The sequence below is a fragment of the Petaurus breviceps genome, unplaced genomic scaffold (genome assembly GCF_028583685.1).
Source record: "Petaurus breviceps papuanus isolate PSGF00001 unplaced genomic scaffold, PetGlider_PUasm1.0 38, whole genome shotgun sequence".
NCBI lineage: Eukaryota > Metazoa > Chordata > Mammalia > Diprotodontia > Petauridae > Petaurus > Petaurus breviceps.
Genome location: NW_027186304.1, coordinates 42,158,504 through 42,169,101, shown reverse-complemented (window position 1 = coordinate 42,169,101; position 10,598 = coordinate 42,158,504). Strand labels below are relative to the sequence as shown.

The 10,598-nt window shown below is 36.6% G+C and overlaps 1 protein-coding gene across 2 annotated transcripts in view; it reads left to right on the top strand.

Annotated features, from left to right (window-relative positions):
* CHST9 (carbohydrate sulfotransferase 9) overlaps window positions 1–10,598 on the top strand; it is a 364,924-nt gene that overhangs the window by 275,893 nt on the left and 78,433 nt on the right. The gene's annotated exons all lie outside the window — the stretch shown is intronic.

Here is a 10,598-nt window from a genome sequence, read left to right as displayed (position 1 = left end):
AGGAAGGAAGGAAGGAAGGAAGGAAGGAAGGAAGGAAGGAAGGAAGGAAGGAAGGAAGGGAGAAAAACATTTTAAGATAATTTTGTTTTAAAGAAAAAAAGTATATGGAGATTTGTCTTTAGCCTTATTTGAAAGTTGCAGAAGAAAATAGTCTTATAAGGCTCATTGTATCATATTCAACTTTTGTTTTCACAAGAAAATTATTTCTTCTTTAAATTATATTTCTCTGTTATCTGTGTATTGTTCCTCTTGTCTTTGTCTCAGTGATATTAAGGTAATAATGACCTTCCTCTCCAGGAACAGCTTGCTGAGAATCTCAGAACTATTTAAATCAATCATCATTACAAAATGGGAAGTAAATCTATTACATATTTCTTTACTGCAAAGTACTTTACAAAATGGTTTAAAACAATGAGAAATAAACCTTCATTCACATCTATTAATGAATGAACATATGCCCAAAAGGTTTGTTTTTAACACTGAAGGAAATGTCTCAGTAAATCTGTGATTTCATCAATTCCAGTAACCTATTTCAGCCTTCTGGTCCTATTTGCTTCCCATCCATATCTTTGCAGAGATCTTCCCTAGATGATTCACATAAGGTGATGGAGACCTTTCTTTGATTCGTTCAATATTCATGGTTGGTGGAGCAACACACAGGCTGACCAGCTATCACCTCCTAGTCTTGCCACAGGACTAACCCACTTCCTTTTCCAATCATGGATGTCATTGATGGTGTCTTTAACATCACTTGTTATATCATTATCCTTTATGATTTACTGTAAATTACTTACATACACCACATGCATACATATACACACACAATGCATCTTTGCCCTTTGGGTCACATGCAATTGTGATTCTTCCATGATCACATTTCATGATTTGTAACCAGAGAGCATCATAATGATAAATAATCTTCTGTTCTTTCTTCTACTCTTAAAATAGTACATGAATAGCAAGATGACTTTTGTGTCTCAGATGATATTTTCTGCATCTAGATTTGAGTTGTCCCCCCATTACTATGTGTTCCCACAATAAGTAATACCAAAACTCTGTGGAAACCCTTGCTAATCTGTCTTAGTTTTGAATCCCATAGCGCCAACCATGAAAATATCATGGTCCTTGATTCCTGCTCTGTTCCAGGGGCTAAACTTAATGGCACAATTCAAGTAATGAGGAAAAGAACAAGTCTATATCAAGCACCTACTAAGAACCAGGCACTATGCTAAGTGCTTTACAAATATTCTTCCATTTAATCACAATAAATGAAGTGGGTGCTATTATTATCCCATTTCAAAGTTGAAGAAATTAGAGCAAACAATGGTTAGGTGACTTGCCCAGGGTCCCAGAGTTAATAATTATCTAAGGCTGTATTTTAACTCAATTTCTCCTGACTCCAGGCTCAGTTCTCTTTCTAATACACAGTTTAAAAAGTTATATTTTTATAAGGTGTAGCAGTTCCTAAAAGGTAGTTTTGTTTTGCTGTCATGAATAGTTTTAATTTTTGAAATATGTTTAAAGTGTTCCAGTATCTATGCCCAGAGATTATATTAACATGGAACTATTTGTTAAAAAATCATATAAATAGCAAATAGATATTTAGAAATATCTGTCTCACAATGGCTTTACAAATAAATAAGTTAAAATGTTCCCATTAAATTTGAGCCTGTTGAGTTTTTCCATTTTTTCAAGTTTTACCCCATTTATAGTGACTTTATGTCATTTCATTACTCTTCATAAAATCCCCTTTTTTATATTCTTCTTGCCTCCCCCCATTCTTTCCCATATTAAACCCCATAGTTCCCTTTCCTTGCCTTACAACCACTAGAGGAGAGAAGATACAGTACATGGTAATTAACACTAAACCAAAGTCTGATTCTGAAATCATTTTTTTTTCTTTTTTGCAAGAAAAACTGGTCATTCCTACCTAAAGGGAAGCCTGGAGCTGGGGAAAGAGCATTGAACTGCTCTGCTACCTATATCTTCCTTTGCTTTTTTCTTTTCCACTTCTCTGGCTCTATGGCATTTTTCTCTGGCATTTTTCCCCTCAAATCCCTCATACATTCACCTTCTTATGAGAGTTCATCCCAGATGCTTCTACACTTCTTGCACTGAGGAACACCCAGTGTCCTATATGTGCTACATTAAGAGGCTGAAATGGCATTTAAAAAGAAAAAGTCAGAAGTAGTAGCTCGACAAGACAAGACAAGAACAGGTAGATGCTTAGGAAATCTAGACCTTTAGACTCACTATCTTAAACACTTTGAGATCTCATTGCACAAGAAGTTTTGGGAAGGAGAAACTATCACAGGTATGAAGAAAATCAGACACTCCTCAAGGCAATCAAGAGAATTCAATCAATCCAACAGACAAATAAACATTTTTATAGTGCCTGGGAGATAGTCCCTCCTACCTACCAGGTACTGTGACAGGGATACAGGTAAAAAGAATGAAATAATCTCAACTCTCTGGGACCTTACATTCTTTTTTTTTTGTTTTGTTACTTGAAAATTTTTGAGTTATATTAAATTTAATGCAGTAGTAACAAAATTGCCTTGCTTGCGTGTCATTCTGAATTTGTTTTTTGTTTTCTTCTGTATACTTTATTTTCTTATTTTATTTTTAATTTATGGAATAAAACAAGTATTTTCCATAACATAGTATAAGTAAAAAGATGATTACACATGAAACTTCAAATCCATTCTCTACAACTTGCTAAACAAGTTGTGATATATGATTGTGATGGAATAGGACCTTACATTCTCATGGTGAAGTCAATCAATACATATCAATATATACATATATACATTGGGAATTAATAAACACAAACATATGAAGTAGTTAAATACAAGATAGTTGGCTAGGGAAAGTGTTAAAAGTGGAAGGATCAGAAAGTTTCATGCTAAAAAAAAATAACTTGAGATGTTTTAAAGAAGAGAGTAATTCGCTGAGTCATAGGGATGAAGGAAGTTCACTCCAGTCTTGTGAGACAGCCATTACAAAGACATGAATATGGGAAATGGCACAATGTATGTAAGGAACAGAGATGATTGTGACTAGATCACAAAGTAATGGTGGGAGAGTAATGTCCAATGAGTCTTAAAAGGTCAATTGTATAGAGCTTTAGATGTTAAATCAGAGGGCTTATATTTTACCCTATAAGCAATAGAAAGTCACTTGAGTTGATGGAGTAAGTGGGTTACAGGGTCAGCTGAGCACTTAAAGAAAATTATTTCGGCAGCTATGTGTATATTCTTGTGTGAGGACCAGTAAGGTTAGTGTCAATGGATCACTAGGTATGCAAAGGGAAGTAAGGTGTAAGAAGTTTGGAAAGATAGGAAGGGGCCACTTGATAAAGGGCTCTAAAAGCCAAACTTTATACTTGATTCTAGAAGTAATAGGAAGTCACTGCAATTTATTGAATAGGTGAAGGTATGATGGTCAGATCTGTGTTTTAGAAAGATCAATATTACAGCTGAGTGGAGGGAGAATTGGAGTGGGAATAGGTAACTCCACCAGCCAAATATTTTAACAGTCTAGGAATAAGGTGATGAGTGACTATACCAGAGTAACAGCAGTGTCAGAAGAGAAATGGGGGCACAAGAGATTATATGAAGATTAAAAACAATAGGATTTCAATTGGGTATGAGGGATGAGAGTGAAGAGTTAAGGTTGACACCTAAGCTATAAGCCCACATGACTGGAATAACGACGGTACCCGTGAAAGTAATATAAGTATGAAGAGTAGAGGGCTCGGGTGGGATAAGGAGATGCAGAACATTGAGTTCATTTTTAGATATGTCAAATTTTAAATGTATATGGAACATCTAGTTAAATGTGTCTAATAAGCGGTTAGAGATGCCATGGCAAAAATGAAGATGGGTAGACTGGAACATTTTTTGTATTTTTATTTTCCCACTATATATCAATAACAGCTTACTTATCAATAGGCCTTTTCATGAAGTATTGAAATAGAACAAGATGAGGTAAAGACTGAGAGAGAAGAGAGCCTCGTATTAACTGTCAAAATTGATTTCCACACAATTTCGGCTATTGAAGGAGCAATCCCCCCAGCTGGTAAACAACATTAGCACCTATTGGGAGACTGCCTAAAGCCTAGAGCATAGACAATGTCATTACTGATAACACAACTTCTAATGATGAGGCCACCATCCTTGAATTTTAAATCTTTGATATTGTTTATTATGCCTGAAAGACTTGCATAAATGTTACCAAATTTCAGAATGCCAAGGAATCTAAATAGCAATATCTCCTTGGTATGGGAATAAGTAAACATAGCATAATCACAGATCCTTGAAGTGCTAATGTATGTTATATACATAAACATATATGTGTGTGTGTTCAATACATAAATATAACTATGCTTATATATAGTGTCTAGTTATAGTTTTAACCTTTGGGATTGATACTTCAATAAAAATGGAAGTATATGTGATTAGAAAAAATAGTCTAGTGATGTAATAATAGCATTTCTATAGCATTTTTAGATTGGCAAAGCATTTTACAAGTACTATTTCATTTGGTCCTCATAACAAACCTGGGAGGTAGAATACCATTATTATTCCATTCTACAGATGAGGAAACTATCACTAAGCTCCTAAAACATCCTCTGACCTCCATCTTATGCTACATGACATAATAATCATTGCTGTTATCTCCTCTCATAAGGGAATTTTAAGATAATGATAGGACTAGTGTTTTCAGACAAAAAGGAAGAAAATTTTCACCTTCTAGAAATCCATTGCCCTCAGTCACCACAAAACAGACTAGAAAGATTTGCGGGATGCTATGCCACTAAGTAGTGTCCAGAGCTGTTCTCTCACTGCCCCCCAAAATACCCCCAATGTAGTTCACTCCACAGTAACTACCAGGAAAATACCTGATGATTCTCTAAGCTCATTCTAATAGAGCAGGTAGGTGGTGTAGTGAATGGCATGCCTGAGCCCTGGAGTCAGGAAGGCCTAAGTTCAATTCTGGCCTCAGACACTTAGCTGTGTGACTTAACATAACCCCCACTGTCTGTTTCCTCAACTGGAAAATGGGGATACAAAAGCACCTACCTCCCAGATTGCTACAAGGATCAATTGAGATCATATTTGTAAAGCACTTAGCCCAGAACCTGACATACAGTAAGTGTTTAATAAATGATTATTCCCTTCCCCTTCCAAAGCTCTGACTCCCTAAATAATCAATATTTAATGAAATAGCAACATATGAATATATGTTGTTATATATGTTATAAAAATAGTCCCAGGTATTATTGGTATATGTCATTTATAATTGAATTAATAATATAGTGATACTGAATAGTATATCCAATGTACCATATAATCTTGCAAGGCAAGTTGTGCCCATGCTGCCCCCCCAACCCCGCACCAGTCTCCCATCAATCTCAATAAACCCAAGTACAGATTCTCTCACTCACACTCAGCTTTTAAGTGTTCTTGCTGCACCTGGTATCCAAACTTCAGTTCCCCTAGGGAGAACAGCCCAGGGTGTTATATTTTGGAGGTTATTTGTTTGTTTGTTCCCAAAACCCTAATAACAGGGCTCTAATCTTGGGTTTTTAGAGCAGATTTATAATGAAGCCCATACTACAGTATGTAGTTGGAGCAGAGTACCGGGGAAACAGAGGCATGCTGAAGCCAACTTGGGCCTTATAGTGTAAGCATTTATACCTTGAAACTGATAAACAATACAAATCAGAGTTAGATTTACTGTTTTATTCATTCCCTAGATTTAGGAAAGTGATAGGGATATGTTAATAATGCAGATTAAAATTCAAAGTGTGAGTATTTTTTGTTTGGTTTGGTTTAGAGAGTTGGTTGTTAAATGTTTCCTAGCATATTCCTGAATGCAGGGGAAAGTTTAGTAAAATGAAGAAAAGGAAAAAAGTCAATAGCCCAGAATGTATAAAAGTTCTTACAGTTTAATCCTGATCTCTCCACAACTATATGACATTGTTTTTCTTAGTCCCCTTGCACTGCTAAGTTCTTCTTTTTGGTCTGGACCTTTTATGTCTGATGTCATCAGAAGATACTTATGACTTCTTCTCATCCATCTCTCTATGCTGTCTAGTACCTGAAGTAGGAAGCAGCTACATAGTACAGTACATAGAGCATCGAGCCTAGAGTCAAGAAGACCTGAGTTCAAATTCAACCTCAGACACTTCCTAGCTGTGTTACCCTGGGAAAGTCATTTAACCCTATTTGCCTCAGTCTTCTCATCTGTAAAATGAGCTAGAGGATGAGATGGCAAACCACTCCAGTAGATAGTAATTTAACTTACCTACCATCTATAAACAGAAGCTTTGATTTTGTAGTCATGTTTGGTCTTAATGTAAGGAAAAGAATATCTGACAATTTTTTGTTCCGTTATTTTTAGTCGTGTCTGACTCTTCTTGACCCCATTTGGGGTTTTCTTGGCAAAGATCCTGGAGTGGTTTGCCATTTTCTTCTCCAGCTTATTTTACAGATGAAAAACTGAAGCAAACAGGGTGAACTGACTTTCCAGCATCACACAGCTAGTAAGTGTCTGAAGCCAGATCAGGAAGAGTTGTCCTGACTCCAAACCTGGTACTCTGTCTACTGTGCCCCCTAGCTGCCCATGGACAAACATCATTATCAATCAATCAATAATGTGCCAGGTACTGTGCTGAACCCCAGGAATGTAAAAAGAGCAAAAAGATAGTCCCTGACCTCAAGGAGCTTACAATCTAATAGAGAACTAATCTGTATTTGATGTACATTTTCTTCTATTTCTTTCTTTTTTCCAGAACATGGCTAATAGAGACAATTTGGAACTGAAAATTAAATTTTTTAAAGTGGAGACTGCAACTTGACAAAAAAAAAAAACCTTTCAAAAAGAAACTTATGATGAAGGAAGTCTACTGGAAAAGTTAGGAAAGAAAAAAATCTGAGAAACAAACTATCATGGCAAGATAATCAACATAAAAGCAAAAAATGATACTTAATTATTTTTCCTCTCAGCTCCTCCCCAAAAGTACTCAATGTTATTCTGTAGAAAATAATTCTAAGTCTTTAGATCTTATTCGGACATGAGCCAAAAGAAGATTTTATGAGGCTCACTTAAAGTATTACATTTCTTATCCTCCCCCCCCCCCAACTGTGACAACACTAATTGCTTACAAAATATCAGAGTATTTTAATTTCCGGCCTGAGTAAGCAAAGAATTTTTCCCCTCATTAAGAGAACACTTGTTATTGTGTCTCAGTGATTCTAACTATATAGGTTTGCCCTTTGAAAAATGACTAATGGCATGTTAGACATGCTGCCCTATAAACATTAGCCCTTGGAATGAGACACCAGACTTTTCACTCATTAGAAATGTGCCCTGGCTGACTTCTGAGTAATATTATCTCAAATCTAATGAAAATAAATCAAATTTAGTATTTCTCTCCAAACTATAATCTTACATATTATTTTCTAGTATACACCATGTTGGTATACATAATGGTAGCGATGGGTAAGGAAGAAAATTAAACTGTGATCTGTGTGATTCTAGGCCTTTCAGATTATTTTCAAAAACCTCTCTTTTTATGCAGTTTTTGCTTCTCCATAAGATTTTTTTATAAGCACTGCAGACCTGACTTTCTGCATCTATGGAAGGCATCTTTAAATCCATATTATATTCTTTCCCGTGAATGACCTTTGGAAATGATTTCCAATAACTTCAGCTGAGTTTAAGCTCAAGGCTTCATAGTGAAAGGTCATTCTCCATTTAGAATAAATGTAGATAGATTTGTACACCCTCCAGCAAGGTATTGCTTTAGGATTCTGTCTTGTATTTGACCCAGTCTTCATTCCAACCCAGTCTTTCGGACAGGTTTCATTTGGATTTTGTTAAAGTCTTGGTTTTTCAACTCTCTGTACAAATTAAATGCCATTATGACTAAAGGAAGGATTTTTTCCCTTAGAATTGAACTTTTTTGGGGGGAGAAAAGAAGGTGGACTGGAATTTTAAATGACTAGAATATGACAAGTGAGTTGAAATTTTTAGAATGAAAGATAGTAGCCTTTATGAAAGGACATTTAACGGTCTTTTTGCACACTTTTGTATAGAAGCATATTGGTTAGACATCACTAACATGTATCAAGGAGGTGTCCTTACTCCCTCTTATTCTCTTTTTCAAATAGAACTTTTCCCCATAAAAGGACTAACTCTAGCCCATATAATATTTGGAATATTGAAGGTACATCTGCAAAAAGAAGAGAAATTTCCTCAGCTCAAATAAGTGTATCTTGTCAGAAAAGAAAATTGTTGCTGCTTCAATAGTCTCAGAAAATAATGCCTAGTTCTCTTCCTCCAAACCATTTTCTCTTCCCCTGCCCCTTTGGTGACTTTGTTCATAGATGTATCAGTCAATCATTTATCAAACACCTACTGTGTGCTATATGTTGGGGAAACTTTACAGCAAAGGAAGCTCAAAAGGGGACAAAAGGAAGAAGGGTCATGCTGAAGATGTTCAGAGTCATACAGCCAAGTGAGAAATGAAGAGATGGCTGGCCTGAGGGACCTCCTTAAATGGGTCCCAGTCATAAAGGGTTTACAAGGGGCAGAGCTACATAAATGACTAAATCCTCCTTCAACATCAAATGGGAACCAGCAGTTGTGTTGCTGTCATAGGATCAGGGAAAAGGTTCTAGTATATTGGAAGACATGCATATGTAGTCATAATCATTTTACCATCAGGCCATGAGACCTTCGTGGACTGAGTCACCTTATCATCAGTGTGTGTGAAAATGTTTCTGAAAGTGTAGCAGTGATGTGGTGATGGTGTTTGTTTAGCAGGTTTTTCATTCACGTCCAAATCTTCATGGCTCCATTTGGGGTTTTCTTGGCAAAGATACTGAACTGGTTTGCCATTTCCTTCTCCAGTTCATTTTACAGATGAGGAAACTGAGGCAGAGTTAAGTGACTTGTCCAGGGTCACACCGCTAGTTAAATGTCTTGAGGCCAGATTAGAATTCAGGGAGATGAGTCTTCCTGACTCCAGGCCCGGCTCTATCCACTAGATAGCACCTAAGTGCTCCTCCCATGCCACGGTATGTGCTGCTAGATTGTGCACATAAACTCAGTCCTCACTCATCTTATTCTTCCTCTTCCACTGTAATGTGGGTGGATCTACTCCTCCCCTTAGGTTTGACTTTCTCTCCAAGGTAATCTCTGCCAAAAGATTTCACTTTCAAATCAGGTAGGGAAACAATGGGGAAGAAAAAATGAAGATGGCCTCGCTTCCAATGTCAGCCTACCTAGTCACAGCTCTGTCCAAACACAGCTAATTCCTTAATTACCTAGAAATCAGTGATTTGATTCCCAGAGCTGAATATTGACTTAGAAAACCACAAACTAGCATTATCTTTGTTGTATTTTTGTTTTGTAAAATATTAATTAGATTTTAACCTTGTTCTTGTGAGCAAGTTTGATATCTCTGACCTAGAGGGATCAGGTATAAATTTTTTCCTCTGTGCCCTTCCTTGGGACATTATAAAAGTAAGTAATGATTCTCTTTTCCAGCTCAGAACTTCCCTGGAATGTCCCAATCATACCCCTTGTCTTTGTATTCCCAATACTTACTATAGGGACAACCCATATAAAAGGTGCTTAATAAATGCTCCATGATTGATTGGACCCAATTTGCTGTTTCTTTCCACAGCTAGATGCATAAAGTCATAGAATTTTGTTTTAGAAAAGAAACTTGTGAGATTTTCTACATCTGAGGTTATCAAACCCTTAGGCCACATTCTTCCAACACTCTTCAGTGCTCCCCAAAACAGATTAAAATGTAAACTGGGAAATATTTAACAAAAATTAAAATAAAAATACAATGCAACATAGATAATGTTAATGCATGGTTGTCTAAGTCAATACAACCCCCAGGGATCCTTTTGAGTGATACCTCTGCTCTAGGCCAACCACATCATTTGTAGATGAGGATTGTAGATGTTTTCCAATAACACTAATCTCCTTGCTGTTTCACCTCATTTTAGGTAATTTCACCAGCTATTCATCCCCACCCCACCTCCATGCCCAGAACTCACTGCTTCCTCACTCTGCCTTCAGGCATCCCTGGCATCCTCCAAGTCTCCACTAAAACCCCACTTTCTGAAAGTAGCCTTTCCCCTTTTCTCCTCAATGCTAAAACCTTTCCTCTGTTGATTATATTAAATTTGTCTCCTATGTAGCTTGTTTGTTATGGTTGTTTGCATTAGACTGTGAGCTCCTTGAGGGCAGAATCTTTCCCCTTTCTTTGTATTGACAGAGCTTAATACAGTAACTGGCACACAAGTAGGCTAAGGATACTGAAGTTTAGGGAGAGGGATCAACTAATACTAGTGGTAACAATATATTGATTTAAGGTTTTCAAAGAACTTTACAAAACCTCATTCAATCCTCACAATTGTGAGTTGAGTGATAAGACTCTTATTATCCCTATTTTGTAGATGAAAAAACAGAGGCTGAGAGAGATTAATTGGTTTTCCCAGAATAGTGAGGGGCGGTCAGCACTGGCCTTTGAATCCAAGTCCTGTCCTCATTCAGTTTCATAAAATACC